The 17,890-nt window shown below is 42.1% G+C and overlaps 1 protein-coding gene across 1 annotated transcript in view; it reads right to left on the bottom strand.

Moving 5' to 3' along the window:
- Nucleotides 1-14,424, bottom strand: part of ADCY7 (adenylate cyclase 7) — a 58,691-nt gene extending 44,267 nt beyond the window's left edge. Inside the window, exon 1 of the mRNA XM_083870244.1 lies at nucleotides 14,217-14,424. The gene's annotated coding sequence lies outside the window, so the exon portion shown is untranslated. The remainder of the gene's footprint in view (nucleotides 1-14,216) is intronic.
- Nucleotides 14,425-17,890: the final 3,466 nt, after the last annotated feature.

Genomic DNA, 17,890 nt, shown 5'->3' with positions numbered 1-17,890 from the left:
CCTCCTGAAGCCCTTAGTCCCTGTACGAGGACAACTAATGTGTTCAGAGGAAAGAACTCAAATCCATTTCTTTCGTCCCTCCTATGGATTTTGACAGACTCCAAGTGTGTGGTATCCCCTTTCTTCTCTCCTAAAGGAGCTGACCTAATACCAATACCCACCCACAAAAGGTGCCAACAAAATAAATGAATACTCACAAGACATTTTAGGAATACAGTCGCCTCAAGCTTATAAGACACGAATAATTCTGAACTATAACAATTCATTACAGTAAACATCTTTGCTGGCACTTAAATCTTTTGCTGGACTTTATTCTCATACTCCCAGAAACATATAATTCCTGGAGGAGAATGTCTGTTCAGCTGTGGCAGGAAGCACAATGCTGGGCTTTAAATATCACATAAAATAATAATTAAGTTATTGTGTAATAGGATTATATTTTCAAAAATAAATATATAATTAGATAAGAATGCATGATGTTAAGGATAGCAGAATGCCCGTGCTTCAGCTCCCACTGACAGCCATGGTGGTTACAAAAACAACACAGCAATCAGTGCTGTAAATTCACTTATAGAAACGAGGGGGGATCTTTTAACGCCAGTTTTTCAGCAGCAAATGGAATCAGCATCTCTGAGCAATGGTGTGACAGACCAGGGGATGAAATCCCGAGGTTCCTTTTGCTCCTTTCACATGGCTGAACAGCCAGCACTGTTCCTGAGGTGCAGCTGAAGCTGGCACCATTGCCATCACTGTGAGGGACAGCTCTGTACCTGCCCAGCAGCAAACCTGGCACAACAGGGGAGGGCCCACGTGGGGAACCCATGGGAGGTGTCTGGGATGTGACCAACTGCAAACAGTTCCAGCAGCAGTGCACGCTTGTTCAGAAATCACCATCCTCCCCACACACAGAGCCTAGGTCACTTTAATGAACACAAACAGAGAGGGAGTTATGATGTTCATTTGAAAGAAATAAACCCACAGATCCTGGCTCTGCCTCCACAACAGGGGGGTCTACAGCAATATTTGCTCAACAAGTTTCTCCTCCTCTTCCTCCCCACCATTTATTCCTATCTTGTTGCCACACTGTTCTTTCAGTATGTGCATGTCACTGCTTCTAGAACTACAGACCAACTCAAAAATACCCATTTGTCTCCTCCAGGTTTTGTTTCTTTTTGCCCAAGAGGCAGACAGGATCAATGAGGTTGAGATGAAGCTTTGAAGGCAGCTCAGCCAGCACAGCTGAGAGCAGTTGGCTGCAGAACAGAGGCAGAACAACGAGGTGACAGCAGGAATGTGCTCCTTAAACTAAAAATGCTGTTGCAGCCATCACAGGGAGGAACTGTGCTCCCACATGTGCCCCACGATGAGGAACAGCCCAGAGAGATGCTCAGCAAGAGCCAGGAACAGAAGAAGAGATCAGCTTCTCAGGGGAAAATAGACTTCTCAACACCTTTAGCACCAAGCAAGTTGCCAGCGTGGTCTGAAATTCTCTATTTTAACATATGAAAAAAGCCACTAACTGTTCAGTTATGCACAGTCTGTGACCTGCAGGAAATATTCAAGATTGTACAGAAGAGGGACAGAAAAATAGATGCAAGCAGGGAAGACTCACCCCATCAGACTGGCTCACCCCACCTCTGAAAACTGAATGAGGAGATCCAAGATGCTTTCCCAGAGCGGGAGGAGAGTTGTAATTGCATCACTTTTCTAGATGAGCAGTGTCAACTGCTTCGGCTCTGAGTCAGTCCTGAGCCCGGCAGTGCCCTGTGGAGGTCCCTGGGGCACTGTGCTATTAGAAGTGATGACTTTCACAACAGGCTGCTGAGCAGGATCCAGACACAAATACGCTTATGAGAGAAAGAAGAACTGCCACTTTATTTTTCAGTAAGAGCAAGAACACACTGCCAGTACTTTGGGCAACTTCCAGCAGCCAAATTACTGTTAATGTCCAGAACACTTTCCACTTTTGTCTGGGAGCTTCCAGGATGAGTAAATAAGAGCTTATGTACTCTTACTCCTATCAACATTTCACAGAATGAAAAAGCCAGAAATAAATCAGACTTTCTAGAATCACCCTGGGAGCACCACTCACATCCTTTGACTGCCAGGTTTATGCTTCCACCAGTAAACACACTTCAAGTTTGCTTCCTAAAAATCCAGTCATTTCACACAGAGAAGAAAAAAAAGGTGCTCTTCCCTTCCAACTTAAAATTTTTGCATGGAAAGATGTACACCAAAAGGATCTGTATTCAAGAGCAGGAAACAGGGGAGGAAGAATTAAGGGACTTTGCAGATAAAAAGAATGATTTGAAAAGTTTAGCTCACTCTTTTAGACAGAGGAGAGTTAAGCACACAAACTGAAAAAATATCAATGATTTGTGACTTATTTGCAGCTTCTAATATGTTTTTATCTTGCACACCTTCCAGAGGCTAATCTCCAAACTCAGTAGTTTTTGCATTTGATTAGCAGCCTCAAAAGACATGAGCTCACAGTGAGAAAGAAAAAGCCAAACTTTTATATCTGTAAAGTGTTTCTGATGTAGCACAATCTGCAAATATTTACAAATCCAAACCCCTAACACTTCATCCATTTTGTTGGTTTTAAATTAATTTAAACATATGAAGAAGAAACCACTGAAATACAATATAATGCACAACATGACAAACCCCATATTCATATTTATCACTGTCAGCCCACATCATCCAGAAACTAACATCCAAGTGTTTCAGGGCAAGGAAAATCATAAGCCGTATGCAACCCTTCAGTGACCTTACCTGTTGCATAAAACAGGCAAATCTACATTTCTAGGTACTCTATGTATTACACATAGACATAAAAATGCTGTAACATTTATTTAAATCATGAAACACTGGTTTACACCTGAACTCCTATTTATCACCATCCTAAGCCTAAGCCTACAGACCTAGAACAAGGAAGTAAGGGTTAAAATGGAAGTGAAAAAGTCTGGTAGGTATTTTTGTTTAATTCCACTCCTTAAAATGACTCTCAGCAATTACTATATTCAGGCACATATACATTGGACTATACCAATAATTTCATCAATGTCTATTTGCTAAATATACTTATAAGCACAAAGAAATCGCAGGTAAAATAAGTTGAAATTAATTATAAGTAAACAGTCAAAACTTACGTCTCAAAACACTCAAATTGCTCCACAGCATTTTTACAAAAAGAGACTGAAAGTGTTCAGAGACAAGCATAGAAAAAGGCTTTCTATGTCTTTCACACAAGCTCCCAGCTTTAGGTGGAGTTTAAAAAAAGGTGTGTGGGGGAGACAAGAGATCTGCAAGAACTGTGCAAAAGTTCAAGTGACGTTCAAAGAAAATCAGTGGGGTAAAAGAAAAAAGTGTCCCAGTGGGAAACATGATGCACACTGACAGTTGCAGACGTCAAGCACAAATTAAGAAAGCATTAAGACAAGTTTTTATATTTAGATACTAGCTAGTGTCTAAATAGGATGAACATGGAAACCAACATTCACTGAACTCTCCACCCAAACCACTGACTTATGAAATCCTGATTTCCTAGATAGGATGACAAAAAAAAAAAAAAAAAAAAAAAAAAAAAAAAAAAAAAAAGTAAAACAAAGTAAAATCAAAGCTGCATATCAAACAATCTACATATTAGAGAGATTCTACATGTACTACAAATACTAGATGTCCACTTTATCAACATCATGGCTGGAAATAAATCCATACTGAGAACATAAAGCAAGGACTCAAATCAGCCACAATAAACAAAACTTAAGATTTTGCAGAAAAATGCATTCATGACAGCAAATATAATAAGTAATACATCAATCTTTCTAAGTTGTGTTAGATATTATCAATTTCCTTTAACATTTCCTCCTTTGGCTGAGATGGATCTGGACAGTAGCACACAACTGTGTTTCCCAGGGGATGCTGACAGGGCTGTGTGTGAGTGACTTCCCCAGAGCTGATACTGACCAGAGACAAGTGGGGCTCCCCCCTGGCAGCCAGGGAGCAGCACTCAGCTCTTCCTTGAGCCCTTGAGTGATTCTCCCAGTCTGCCCTGGTTTCATGACCCTACAGGAAGGATCGAGAGGAGGTCAGTCTGAGGAACAGGGATGATTCACTAAATGACGCATCAAGGAACTCAGACTGCAGGTCAAGAAATCCCAAAGAAGAAAAGGCAGATTCTCAGTCTGGCAGAAGTCAAACAAAAGAACAGCCAGGAAGCTCATCAATAAAGGCAGATATTTGTGTCAGTGACTTTGAGCAGGCAGTATGTCTAGTTCTGGCCAGAAATTAGTCTCTTGCAAAAACAAGGTACAGTACAAACCCAAGGCAACTGCATCAATACAAAACCCTATAGCACAGTCCAGAAACAGAGCAAATAATCTTCACCACATATTTCTTCAACTAGTATGCTTGAAATTATTGGGAAATATATGTAAAAACTAAAGGTCCTAAGAAAGCGTTTAAAAGTTTGCTGACTTCTCCATTAAGACAGGAAGGAAGTTAAAAGAATGTTTAATCCCACTGACACAGCATTAATGTTTTATTAGAATATTAATGTTAGCAGACATCTTTAGTAGACCCTAAATCACGAAATTGTATTTTAAACAGAGCTTTTAGAATTTGACTGCAGAGAAAAACTCACCTTAGGCCAGAAGGTGATAAAAATTCATAAGAGAAGTGAGAAATCAGCCTACAGTTCTGAAAGGCTTTTTTCTTTTTGTAAACAATTCATAACCAAAAGCTATATTTGGCAATACCGCAAGGAAGGTGCAGTAACCCCTCAGGTTACTATCATGTTATTAAAAAAAGGCTTTTTTAAAAAGAGAAAGGGCAGGTGAATGAAACTCACTGTTGCCCATGTTCCATGCTGTTAGCTATATAGCAACATATAAAGGAATTAACAATTAATAGTTTATAGGAATAACAAGCAATCATCCCAAGAAGGTTAGAACTAGAGAAAACTACATCTTGAGATGATGCTGACTCGGGCTTTACTTCCAATAAAAGGCACACAATATGGTTTGCGTGCTACAAATTGTCTGTCCAAACTACCAAATTATCCAGTTTTAAAGACTTTTTAAAAGGCTACCATAGCAAAGAAAACTACCTACCTAGTTACACAAACAAATTATCAGCAGATCAATTAAAACATGAGAATTAATAGTGTGTAAAATTTCCCACAGTAACTGCCAATGTACAAACTCACAGCCTCATGTAGAGAAAAGCAGAATAATTTGTCTCACATTTACCTTATGTTGGATAACAGTGTACACAGGTAACAACTAAGACATTTTAACTTGCCCCCTGACAACATTTTGTGCAGCCACCCTCTTAGGTTATTGTCCAAAAACTAGTGTGGCCATAATTACCACGTTGCTCCCCTGGTGTAAGGATCTACATTTATGTTAAAAGGTGTCTGTGCAGTCTGTGTGCACTGCTGGGGGACGTGAGGAATCTCTGCCATCATAAGCAGCTCTGCTCTGTAACCACAAATTCCTTGTGGCTGTCACAGGGGCCATCTGAAGTTTGCCTGGACATTACTAAAGCTCTTTAAGCGTAACAGTTCTTCGTGTGACAAGGGGACAGGCAGGGCTGGCTGGATGGCACTGCACTGAGGAAGGAGAAGCACCCAGCTGAACAAGACACTAACAAAGATCATCCACAATCACCTGGCTGTTCCCCAGCAGAACAGGTGGCTGCTGCATTTAAAAACCAGTTTTTCAGGTCTGAACTCAAATTGTATGGTAACCATGCAACAGACCACCCAAGGGTCTGTGGCTGGCTAGGGGGTCACCACAGCAGCACAGGGAACAGGAATCAAAGGCTGTTTGGATCCTTCTCAAAGAGCAAAGAAAAGCCCATGCTGGGGGTGACAAGCACAGGAGCAGGGATATGGGAACCCTGGGAAGCACTGACCAAATCCTAAAGAACACCTCAAAGAAGGAAGATTCGGGGAACAGCATGCTGTATAGATTGTTTTGCACTGACCAGCAATTGCTAGCATCACCTGGAAAACTTCTTTTAAAATTCCACCCACTAGCAGCTCTGTCTTTGTGACTGTCAGCTATCTCATGCCTCCAAGAGTTAAGTATTTCTAGCTCATGGAACTCCAGAAAAGTTTGTTCACTTCAAAAAGACAGAGTCAGAACTGATTTTAATGTCCAGGGCCTTTGTTCCCAAGGTCCAGGCTCAGTGAATGGGTGCAGAGAGGCTGCACCCAGAACCCTGAGGTGCTTAAAGCACTTGCATATGGGATGGACACAAATACAGCTGGCTGGTGTCTTGCAAAGAAGGCACAAATCAGGGTGATACCATCCCTAAACTGAATACAAAAAGAGAACTTATTAAAATTCAACCACGAGGCTGGAAAGAGCACTGGAATTGTTCCCCACTCAGAACTGGCACACTTCCCCTGCCCACTGCCAGGCCACTGCTCTGACAGCACAGTTCAGGTTACAGCAATTGAAAAGTAGCTCTGGACAATCTGATTTCCAATGTGTTAGGCAGCTGCCTTCAGAAGGTGTGCTGTTAAAGCACACCAGGTTTCCAGGAGATTTACACTTCCTTCTCTCTTCTGGTATCTCCAGAGTCCCCCCTCCCACCAATGGCACTAACCTAAGCCTGACTCTGGATCAGGGCAAGTTCTTCCCCAGTCCACTGCAGTATCATTATGCAATAATCATACAATATAATTAGGTCTCCTCTTGCCTGCAACCCATCCCATTTCTGTGAGGGCAGTGCACAGTTAAAGAAATCCTTCCTCCTGCCCCCTAATCTCACTTTTTTCACCTTTTGAAAACCCTTCAGTTTCTAATGAGAACATTTATACAGCATGTGAAAACTGCAACAACTGATTCGTGGCTTTCCAGTTCTCAGAGTTCCCATACTTTCTACAACCAACATTCCTCAGACTTCCCAGCAAGTAGTAAGTTTGGTTGTTCAGGGCTTTTTTTTGCCCACTGCTTCTTTAAAAATTGGCTGTTTGTAAATGCATAAGCCCAAAGAATGATGCCTGGGAGACTGATACACAGAATATGAAGCTGCCATTCAGAAAGATAAAAAGAAACAAGAACAATATTTCAGATTCTGTGGCCTCCAGAACTGATGCTTTAGTCAGTTCTCTTTATACCAATAGATGTTCATGTATCTTTACATACACACATTTTTACTGGCAGCAAAGAATCCAGGAAAAGCCTAACCATGAACCAGTTTAAAACAAGTACAGGAGAATCTATTTCCACATACAGCTGCCTGCATAAAAGTAGGACAGAAATTAATTCAACATGTAAAACAAGTGTTTAATGCTACTCTGAATAAACCAGTTTAGCTACAACTACATCCAAATTCCCTGTGTAAACACGCCTGATAAATGGCTATGGAATACAGAGTTAATATAAGAAAAGAGCAACTCTTATTTCTTGCTTAAATGTGTCCAGAATTTTGAAAAGCAAAACTTCCCTCTTTATACTCCCAATATACTATTCATGAATTGCAGTTTAATCTCCTTTATCTAACAAGATCTTTAAATAATTGGTCTGCACCTGACCAGAAGCAATTAACACCCACATGCAGCTCTGCTCAGACTGACAACCTGTGTCACTGAATCGTGTTCTACAACTCCACAAGTGAGCTCTGAACATGCAAGCAGTCAACACATCAGCTCACTGGGGAAAATAAAACAGCCTGTGTGGAATTTCACCATTCGTGGCACTGTAAAAACTGCACCAAACTGTTTTTCCCAGTAACTTCACTGGGTTTTTCCTGTTTCTTTGAGAGCTAAACATGATGTTTGTACAGTTATCAAATCAAGTTCTCACTTTTTCAGGGCAACTCCTAGCCTTGAGTACTTTCCAACGTAAATTTTGTGTTATTATCTAACATGCAACAACACTCCACAGTCTCAAGCAAACCACAATATACAACAACTCCACTGCTGTAGAGTGTGGAGTTTGCTACTACTTTGCTGTAGTGCTGCAAAGCATCTTCTGCCTTATTTTGAAAGTGCAGCATGCTGAGGGAGGAGGGAGTGGGGGGCTCGAAATTGTTACAATTAACAATCTAAAAATAAAAAGTAAAAAACTACTAAATTCAAAACAGGATACCCCTCAGGAACCTGACCAAAAAAATAGATGATTTTTTAAAAGTACTACAGTGAAATATTTTTATATTCATTTCCTGCTGTTCAAGTACAACAGAGGAACAGAAATCACTCTTAAAAAATACCAAAATTGGGATAACAATTCAACTGGCAATACCTCCAAACCAAAACAGAGTCCAGGTCACTTTTCCAGCATGTTCTAGAAGTATGACTTACTACTTGGATAACTAGGAGCCCAATTTTACACTACAGCCACCACTGCTAAGGAGGGAATTGCCCCTGCCTGTCTCTCTTCTGTCACAGAAGTTCAACAGTACATTCTGACCACTTCCTCTAGCCTGGTTGTTCTGTTCCTACAGAGGGGAAAAAAAAAAATTATACTTAAAAAATGCCTATCCTATGAAAAAAAACTGTGTTTTGTCCATTTAGCTTCATGAATCATCTCTGCAGCAGGTCAGATGAGCACCAGGGCTGACTTCAGGGCGGGGTGGAAGCACAGGGGCAGGAAGTGAACAGAGCTGCTGCCTTTTAGTGACAGCTGCTCCTTGAGCCAGCTTAGCTGCACCATAAAAATCACAGCCTTCAGTGTGCTTACTTCTGTGTTCATATTCAAAGTCATATATTTCTAGAAAAAGCCACTTTTTTTACCTAAACATCATTAGTGATTGCTAGATAACAAGTGAGCAGAAAGGGATTTAAAGCTCCCAGGATGTTCCCAAAAGAGGCTGCGCCCTCCTGTATATACACAAGACCTTGCTGGAAAAAAAAAGAAAGATGCTTATGAATTTTGAACAGACCAAAATTAGGCCCAGAAGCCCCAAAACTCAATCTGCTCACAAGAATACAAAGTGACTGGTAGTTATGTCAAATCTAGAGGAAGATAAATTTTAACCTCAAAACCGAGTTCCTGACTGAAATGTATTAGCAATGCCTACATACATCTAACAGATTTTTTTGCTGTATTACATGTTATTCCAACAAACATGTAACTCACAAATATATCTATATAAGTGTTTGTTTCCTTGGCATTGAAATGCCTGTCATCTTCATAGCTGAGCCAGCAAAGGAGCAGCAGAAGGTCAGGCAAAGGGTGTCAAGAGTGACAAAGTTCTGACAGCAGTACCCCAACTTCCTTTCAAATGAGAAAACTGAAACCAAAATACTCTTCTGCTACTGGGACTTACTTTTTTGATTTATTCCCTCATGTGCTCAGTAGCAATAACAGCGAAAAAGAGAAAGACACCCAGAAAAGCTCCAGTACAAAGTTCATCCTCTCTCAACTTGACCCAGTCTGGGTTTTTCCCCACAGTCCGAGCTTGTTTGAGCAAGCAGATCCTGCCTGAAATACCACAGCAGATGGGCTCAGGTTGACATGAGCCAGGTGCTAACAATATCTGGCATTTAAGTGATCAGGGCTTTATCACCCATTTCCACTAATTTCAGCTGAGTTTGAATAAACCTCAGTGAGCTCAGTCTGTCCCAATCCACCTCTGTGAGCTCCTTCCCAGCTGCACTCCTTGCCCAGCCCCTCCATGTGCTCTGTCATCCTGCTGGAACGTTCCCTCACCATTTTGGTTACCTGGATGGAAAACAGTATTCAAGTAAGAATTAGTCACTGCTGGGTGGTTTGGTCATCAACTAGTTCTTTCAAAGAACCTCCAGAATTAATGTATATTTTCATATAAATTAAGCAGAAAATGTCCCAAACTGGACATGAAGTAAATAAGTAAATATTGACTAAAACCCAGGCTATTTTACAAATGAAGAGCATCTTACTGCAATATTTTATTTGACTCATTGAAATGCCAAGTTATCATTATTAATCATTACGAAAATTCATGGAGTGAAAAGTAACAACATAAACCCAACATTATACAGCCACAGGTAAACTATTTCTACATTTGTCTATCTATAAAACACTCACTGTGTTGTCTCCTTCCTTGAAATAAAGCACACAGCCTCAAGACCTGACAACTTTATTAAAGCCCTTTAAAGCATTTTTGTATTGATTCTGAGACTATGCCTGTGGCTTTATAACAAGCCATTTACAAGGCAGCATTATTAAAAAAAAAAAAAAAATTACTGCTAGTCTTGCTGAACACCTAAAAAAAAAATACATTCCCTTTGTTTTGGGCTGAATAACAACTTGCATGACAAACAGGACTTTTGCATGGCGCAGAACAGAAGGGGGACAAAGCCTTGTCACTGCCCCTAAGCGATGCAGGACCCTGGAGAATGAGCCTGAAAATTGCCTGCTGCACTCCACTTTCCAGAAGGGAGCAACCTGAGCAGAGCAAACACACAGACAGTGCAGTGAACACAGCACACATGGAGCACTTGAGGGAGAAGCTGCCAGAAACAGCCAGCTCTGCTCAAAGAAACTTGTCCCCTTTCTCTGATTTACACCAGTTGCAGCCTTGGCAATCTTTGTTAGTTCTGTTTTTGACTAGGATCATCACTTATTCACTTTAGTTTCGTGCCCCGAGACAGAAGTTAAACACACCCTGTTGGTTCCTTCTCTCTAATTACAGACCAGAAGCTACTTTTAATGCTGAAAAGAGGATTACAGAAGAGCTGTTAAGAGAGGGACCATTAGATGTGAAGGAAGCTCTTAGGAAAAGCAGTGAACACAGCCCTGCTGTCACAGGAGAGCCAGCTTTGACTTTATTTCTTTTCTAAAGCACCCACAGACCTGAAGCCTCTAAACTGTAGGGTTTCTGCTGTAGAAATCAAACCAGCAGTTTGGCTGCTACAGGAGAGAAGGTTTGTTTATTTTTTATAAAAGTGCTACTGAAAAGAGACTGTACAAAACAAAGCTGTTTGAAGGGCACATTTTGACACATGTCATAATTCCAAGGTACTGAGGTAGAGCAAATGCTTTGGTTAGAAAAGGGACAGCAGCCCCAGGTTCTACTTAAATTCTGCTGTTTGTCTTTGTGTAACCTACACAAAATCATTCCACCTTTTACACCCTCATTTTATTAACTGAAGAGGTAACATCCAGCAGTAGCAACTGACACATGGTGTGCAGAAAATATCATTACAGCACAATTATGCTATCATTTAGCAAAGAAAAACACTTCTAAATGAAAGATCCGATGTATGGCTTGCCCCCCTGCCTGCACAGAGGGACTACCCTGCTGCTCAGCACCACAAGACAGAGCCTGGATCCTATTTGAGGGGCCTCAGGAAGACAGGTTGGTGTTAAGAGGTGAAAGACCAACAACAGCTATTTAAAGTGATTTCCAAGTCTCTGGAGATAACAATGATTTTTATTATGAGATAAGAGTGTTGTAAAACTCCTAATTTTTTAAGATAGCGTTTTCTTCCTGATGAAAATGTTCTGGTTTTGTAAGAGTAGGAGCTCCAAGATTGATGTCTTTACTGTTGTCAAAATGTAAAATACAAAACTCTTTTATTCTTTTTTGCAAACACAAGACAGAACCTTTGTGAAGTCCTCTGTAATGCCCTGGGGAAGAAGTTGCACTTCCTTGTTGTAACACAAGATGAACTAACTACACAGTGCTTACAAACTATTTCACACCATAACATCCTGTCAGTTTAGCAAATAATCATCTTGAAACTTTGCAGATGTTAGTTCAATAGACCATCTCCCCCTTTATGTGGTGTTCAGCCTTTGAAAGAACCAGTCACCTCCTTAAATTGCCCTTTAGAGAGACTGCACTTCACAATTCGAATATTGAGCGGGTTTTATTGGGGAAGGAAGGAGAGATCTTTGGCTCAGGCAGGTCCCGGTAGGTTTCAGGAAGGTCTGTAACTCCCTGACAGCGCCAGTCTCCGCTGCTGGGCTCAGCTGTTTGTCACAGGGAGCGCAGGAACAGGGAGGCAGCGGCTCATGGACAGCACATCCCATCCCTGCAGCTGCTCCTGCACACCTCAGCCCCCAGCCTGACTCCTGAGGACAGTAAGATACTCCTCGGTTTACACAGAAGTGTATTTCTATGCAGAAAAATCCCAAATGACACTTGCAGTGCAGAAACTTTGCAGATGCTGAGTGCATTGTATTGATCTGAAACAAATCCAGGTAGTCTGGATCCTTTTTCAGAAAGATAAAATGTAGCTTCAACACAAACTATAAGACTGAAGGAACGATAACTGGGTGAATTATTTCACCCTATATTTTACAGACTTCATAAGTTATTAAAATCAGAACAAGTAATTTTGATAAATTCTGTAGCGCTAAATCCAAGTCAAAGGTGTAACACAAGAATAAATCTAAAATTTCAATTTAGAGATTCTATTATAATTCCATGGGGAATACTGTCTTTTTCTATTTTTTTTTAATCTAAGAGCAACTGGCAATTACACAAACACCCATGTTAACAGAAAACAGTGATCATCATCCCTGGGCTTACACCTTAAACTAATTAGCTCTCGACCAGCACCTGCTCTTTCACTTAGCACAAGCCATGAGGACATAAATACCCACATACATTAGGGAATGAAGTGTCTCCCTTGTTTACCCTTAATGGTGTTGACATTAGCTTCATTAAGAAAAATTTAAGAAGTTTAATGGCTGCTTTCCAAGAACCCCCAATGACCCTAATTGTTGTTACTAATGGCTTCTGGAAGCAAAACTAACACGCCATAATGGCCATTAAAAAATCCGTATTGGCTTACTGTTTTCAGAGAGGTATTCCACTTACCCCTTCCACACTTCAGGATAGGGAGAAACTGTCAAGGTGTCGTGACTTTGGCAAATACTGTTTTTTATGTCATCCACTGCAAGGAAGGCTTTTCTCAGAAATACTTAATTCACTACAAACACAAACATACCATGAGTGCACGGTATCACAGATTGTACCATACACCTCAACACATTTTTTTTCCACCTACAGGGGATCATAAAACTCCTTCCAGATCAGGACTTAAGCATTTGAAAGATCAGAATACCCAAACAAACAAAAAAAATTTTTTTTTTAGGTGAGTTCATTTTAGAAGTTCCCAGGTCCCTCTTTTCTATTAAAAACAAACAAACAAAACAACAAAAACCCACCACACCTCGAGCCCCTTCATCATTAAATCTCAGCAGAAAGCAGTAAGGTCACTAATGCAGGAACACTTACAGCCTATTTCCCACTATGAAGAAATTTTCATATTGCAGTGCCCAGATGCTTTATTTCCTATAATAAATCTCAACCACTTCAGAATCAAATCCAAAGTTTTTAGGTACATTTGTGTGGATTTTCCCCACCCTGTATTTGCACAGCACTTGTCACAGCATGGGCTTGGGCCACAACCAAGCGTGTCAGGCTCTCAGTAATACAGATAAAATATAACACATCAGGAGAAAAGCAGACTTTTATCTGAACCAAATTCAAACATTGCACTTTGCATGTCCAAAAAGGGTTTTGAAGCGTCTCTGCCCAGTTCTCAGCACTTGTGCTGACCACATCCTCCCTGCTCATGACAGAAGTCTCAGGCTGAACAGACTCGAGTGCAGTCCTGTGTCACTGGTGATGCCCCATCCCAGTCCTGGGACATCCTCACCTGCCACTGGCAAACATCAGATCCCAGCAACAGTGATCCAACACTGTGCTATAGGTTTTAAAGGGGTTTAACCCCTTTATTAACACCTGTTATACAAATGCCATAACACATCCCATGGAGATTAGAAATAACTTACCTATTCAGCACTAAAACAAGGCATAACCCAAACTTCTGCAAAAAGACACAAACCAAACTTCTGCTGATATTTCAAGCTCACACTGGTATTTAAGTACCTCTTTCAGCACTTGAAAGCCCTACTGTGTTAAAAAAGTGCAATCCAAAAAGTATCTGAGATACCCTCTACTAAAAACAAGCCAACTTTTGGCTTTGGAGAGCCAAAACAACCCCCAACCTCTCCACTCCTGTGCCAACACTCAGGCCTCGCAGCTTCACCAAATCCTCCTTTTCTGAGCAAAATAAACTTGGAGAAAATATTTACGGGGCCTCAACATTTGTTGGCTGCTCCCAGGTGCACCAAGCGGTGTCATACGAGGTAGTAAATAACCATTATAGGGGAAACCCATCGAGCCTTCCCCTCCCGGTGCCCCGCGCCCCCCGCGCCCCGCCCTGGGGCATCTCCCATCTCCCTCCCGGGGCGCCTCACCTGCGGCCGGCGGCACAGCAGCGGCTCGGGGCTGGGGCTGGGGCTGGGACCCGGCTCTGCTCCTCCTCCTCCTCCTCCTCCTCCTCCTGCCGCCGCCGCCCGAGGTGTCTCTGGGGCCCGCGGAGCCTCCCCGGCGCGGCGGGGGCGGGACCGCGGCGGCATCGCCCCTCCTGCCTCGCTGTGCCTGAGCCTGAACCTGTGCCCGGCCTCTGCTCCGCCCGGGGACCGCACCGGGACTGCTCCTGGGGCTCCTTCCCCCCCTGAGGGGCTCCTTCCCCCCCTGAGGGGCTCCCCCTCAGCTCTGCCCCGCTCGGGCTCTGCCGCGCCCCGTCCCGCACAGTTCGGGGGGTCCGTGTGTCCCCCCTCCCCATCAGCGTTCACTCTGTGCAGCGGTGGAAATAAATTTCTGCCCGGCGCTCTGAGAAATACAAAAGTTTTCAGGCAGCTCTTTTACACCTGGCCGGTGCTGCGGTGGTTCTGGCGGGGCTCCCAGCCCGGTGACAGCCATAGCCGGGGACAGGGGAGATGACCAGGATAAACACGGGGGGCTGGAGTGTGTTTGCAGCCCCCCCAGACACTGAGATCCCTTTGGTCCCCGGGCTCGGGTGCCCCGGACTGTCCCGAGCGAGTTTCACTGGCCTGGCAGTGATTCATTCCCCAGAGCATCCAGCCTCCAACATATGGCCGCTAATTCAGACAGAGCCTGGCGCTGCCGCACGTCGAGTCCAAAGCAAAGCTCACTGAGGCAGCAGAAGGAAACGCTGATTTCCATGGATTTTTAGATTAAGCTTGTCTGGTGAGCTGTTAGTCACTGGCAACCGCACACAGCCCATGGCAGGCAGGTGTGTGCCCGGCTACCTGCAGCCACAGCCACGTGTTAGTCATCCCTGCAGGTACCATTACTGCAATAATACCTTAGTAACTAAATACAATCTGTGTCTGTGTCCTGCCAGCCAGCTGGTGCTTTCCCCTCTCCGCAGGCCCGAGTGATGTGCTTCAATTGACTCTGGGAGGGAGCAGCAGCGCAGTGCACACATCACAGGCACGACAGCTTTCTGTGACTCTCTAAGATCCTGTTCCAGTTTTGATGGGGAAATAGGCCAGGCTGTGTTGTCTGAGACTGCCGGGCCATTAGGATGGTTTCAGGTTGAAGGAACTATTAGGATAGTTTCAGGTTATGTACCTGAGACACAGGACTGTGCAGCAGGTGAGCTGAACTCTGCTCCTCTGAACAGCCTCCCTGCAGCACTTTTATGTGCTGTCTTGGGCAAGGTACCTAATCATACCTTGGTCTTCCCGTTCCTGTTTTGGACACAGTGTCCAAAAGCACTTGGAAATTATAGGAGCATTCAGATGGAAGCAGTGCACAGGCTGTTCAGACCATTTCTTAGGGGAGAGGAGAAGGATCTTCCAGTAAAATGCTTGTTAGAAAGAACTGTCTTCACTGGAAGTTGGATTAGATAACGAGACTTAAAAAACTGCAGGAAATGGAAAATACATTGTTCTGCTGAGATCATAAATGGAGTAGTTTCAGAACAGATGGACTCAATTTATCACTTCATCAAACTTTTGCGGACCTTCCGAGTACACAGATTGCTTAACATCATTTCTGTAGACCCACAAAAAGTATTTGCTATCCCAGAGTCAGATCGAGAATTCCTGCATGATTCAACACGACTGATGTTGTAGGGGTTTTTTATGGCAGCACCTCCAAAGCATTCAAAGCATTCCAAGTGCTTTATGCACACTGTTGTGCAGATTACTCTTAAACTGTCAGCAATTACTGGAACACATTTTAACCAAAAAAAAAAAAAAAAAAAAAAAAAAAAAAAAAAAAAAAAGAGAGAGAGAAAGAAAAAAACTGCCCCAAGAAATGGAAATTAATATTCAGTTAACTGCATATGTTCCATACAGACTTCCCCATTCGTTTTCCTGCTGCTGAGGTTTCTCTCAGCGCTGGCAGCCGAGGCACAGCCGGGGCTGGTTCTCACAAGGAGGTGCTACCACCCCTTACTGGAGAGCAGCCGGCACTGCTGGGAGCTGCTCATCGCCACCAGCCGAGCACAAGCTTCTGTCCTGGGTGAGGAAAGTCACAGCATCCCACCCGTGCTTTTACTGGCTTGTCTTTTTGCCCTTGTAATTTAATCCAAAATAAATTTCCTGTGCCTATGTGGTAGCTGCAAATGTTGGATACTGTGAAAATGTAGCCCTTCATTGGAGGTCCATCTGAAATGTCCAAATTTGAACACAGCAATCCCTAGGGTTGTGTTTCCTTCTGTGAAAGTTTTCTTATAAGACAAGCAACCATTACTATTTTCAAGCTCTGACATAGAAAACTATCCAACAGCTCTACAGTGATATGTACATATTGAGTGTATAAAGTCAGAGTATTAAACACAATACAAACCTAATCTTTCTCAAGATTAAACTGGATATCATGAATAGTTTTAGAGATTTTGTAAAAATGCAACATATTTACTGATAAAAATATAATAAAATAAAATTCTTAATTTTCTGTGTAAGTTATTTGTAGATAGGATGTTTAAAACAAATGTAGTTGCAAAGTGAGTTATAGAGCTTTTCAGGAGCCTGTTTTATACAATTCAGATGTGTGCTTCAATGCAAATTGCCACAGTACCCAGGACCATGAATCATTATGAGACAGAGAAAGATCACTATTTTTAAAAGAAGCAGAGATAGAAAAACATAGTAAACTTCAAGTATAGTTCCCATGTGAGGGTTTTTTTTCACTTAGTAAGTCACCGTGGGTTGAACCTGCCTCCAGTTTGTGTGTGCTTGTACTATTCATAGTAGTAAAGGGGATGACAGCATTTGGTTCTAAATAATTTTATTTGCAAAACATTTCAACACTCAGATTTTCAGTGGCTCCCATAAATGAGTCAGGACTCATAGAGTGGTTGCTGACCAAATAAATATGTGACAAAAGCAAGTCAGAAATATATTTATCACCTCAAAAATATTCTTTTAAACCTTTAGGAAAAAATTGAAAATATATATAAAGCAGACTCTTTTGTGGTTATATAAAGTATCACAATATATTAAGTTGCACTTGTAAAATTAGCAGGTAGACTTTTAATATATTCACTCCTTTTAAATATTCCTTTGACATCCTGGAACACCACAGCATGTAGGATAGGTAGCATCCCTTACCACGCTGCCTTTTTGTAGTTCCTCAAATACCCAGAAACAGTGACCAAGACAACCGTAATTTCTGCTTTTCGTCACTAGTTTCATGATTCTGATTCAGAATGACAGAAATAAGATGTTGTTTTTAATGAACTCTACAATAGGAAGTATTAATTAGAATATTGTTTGTTTGTTTGTTTTGGATGAGATTTAGCATCCATTTACCAGTGTGCATCCGCACACACTCCACTCTCTTTGGCCACTGATCAATTTAGAGAATGAGACAAACAACTCGAGTAAGTTATTTGCTATTTCCTGTAAAGATATCTAATAATAGAACAATCCCAACGTGCTAGGCACGACATGCTTAGGAAGGATGTAGTAAGACATTATTTTGAGCTGCTACATTGCTGTCACCCTCATTTACAGGGCAATATTAGAATCAATTGCTGAAGACCATTAGGTTTATGCTGCTAAATGCAGGAGCATCTCACTGCATCAGCCTGGCCAAAGAGAAGGCAGAATTT

This window comes from Zosterops lateralis (genome assembly GCF_965231275.1).
Source record: "Zosterops lateralis genome assembly, chromosome: 12".
In the NCBI taxonomy this organism is placed as follows: Eukaryota; Metazoa; Chordata; class Aves; order Passeriformes; family Zosteropidae; genus Zosterops; species Zosterops lateralis.
Note: the sequence above shows the minus strand (reverse complement) of the source record. Positions and strands in the feature narration are given on the sequence as shown.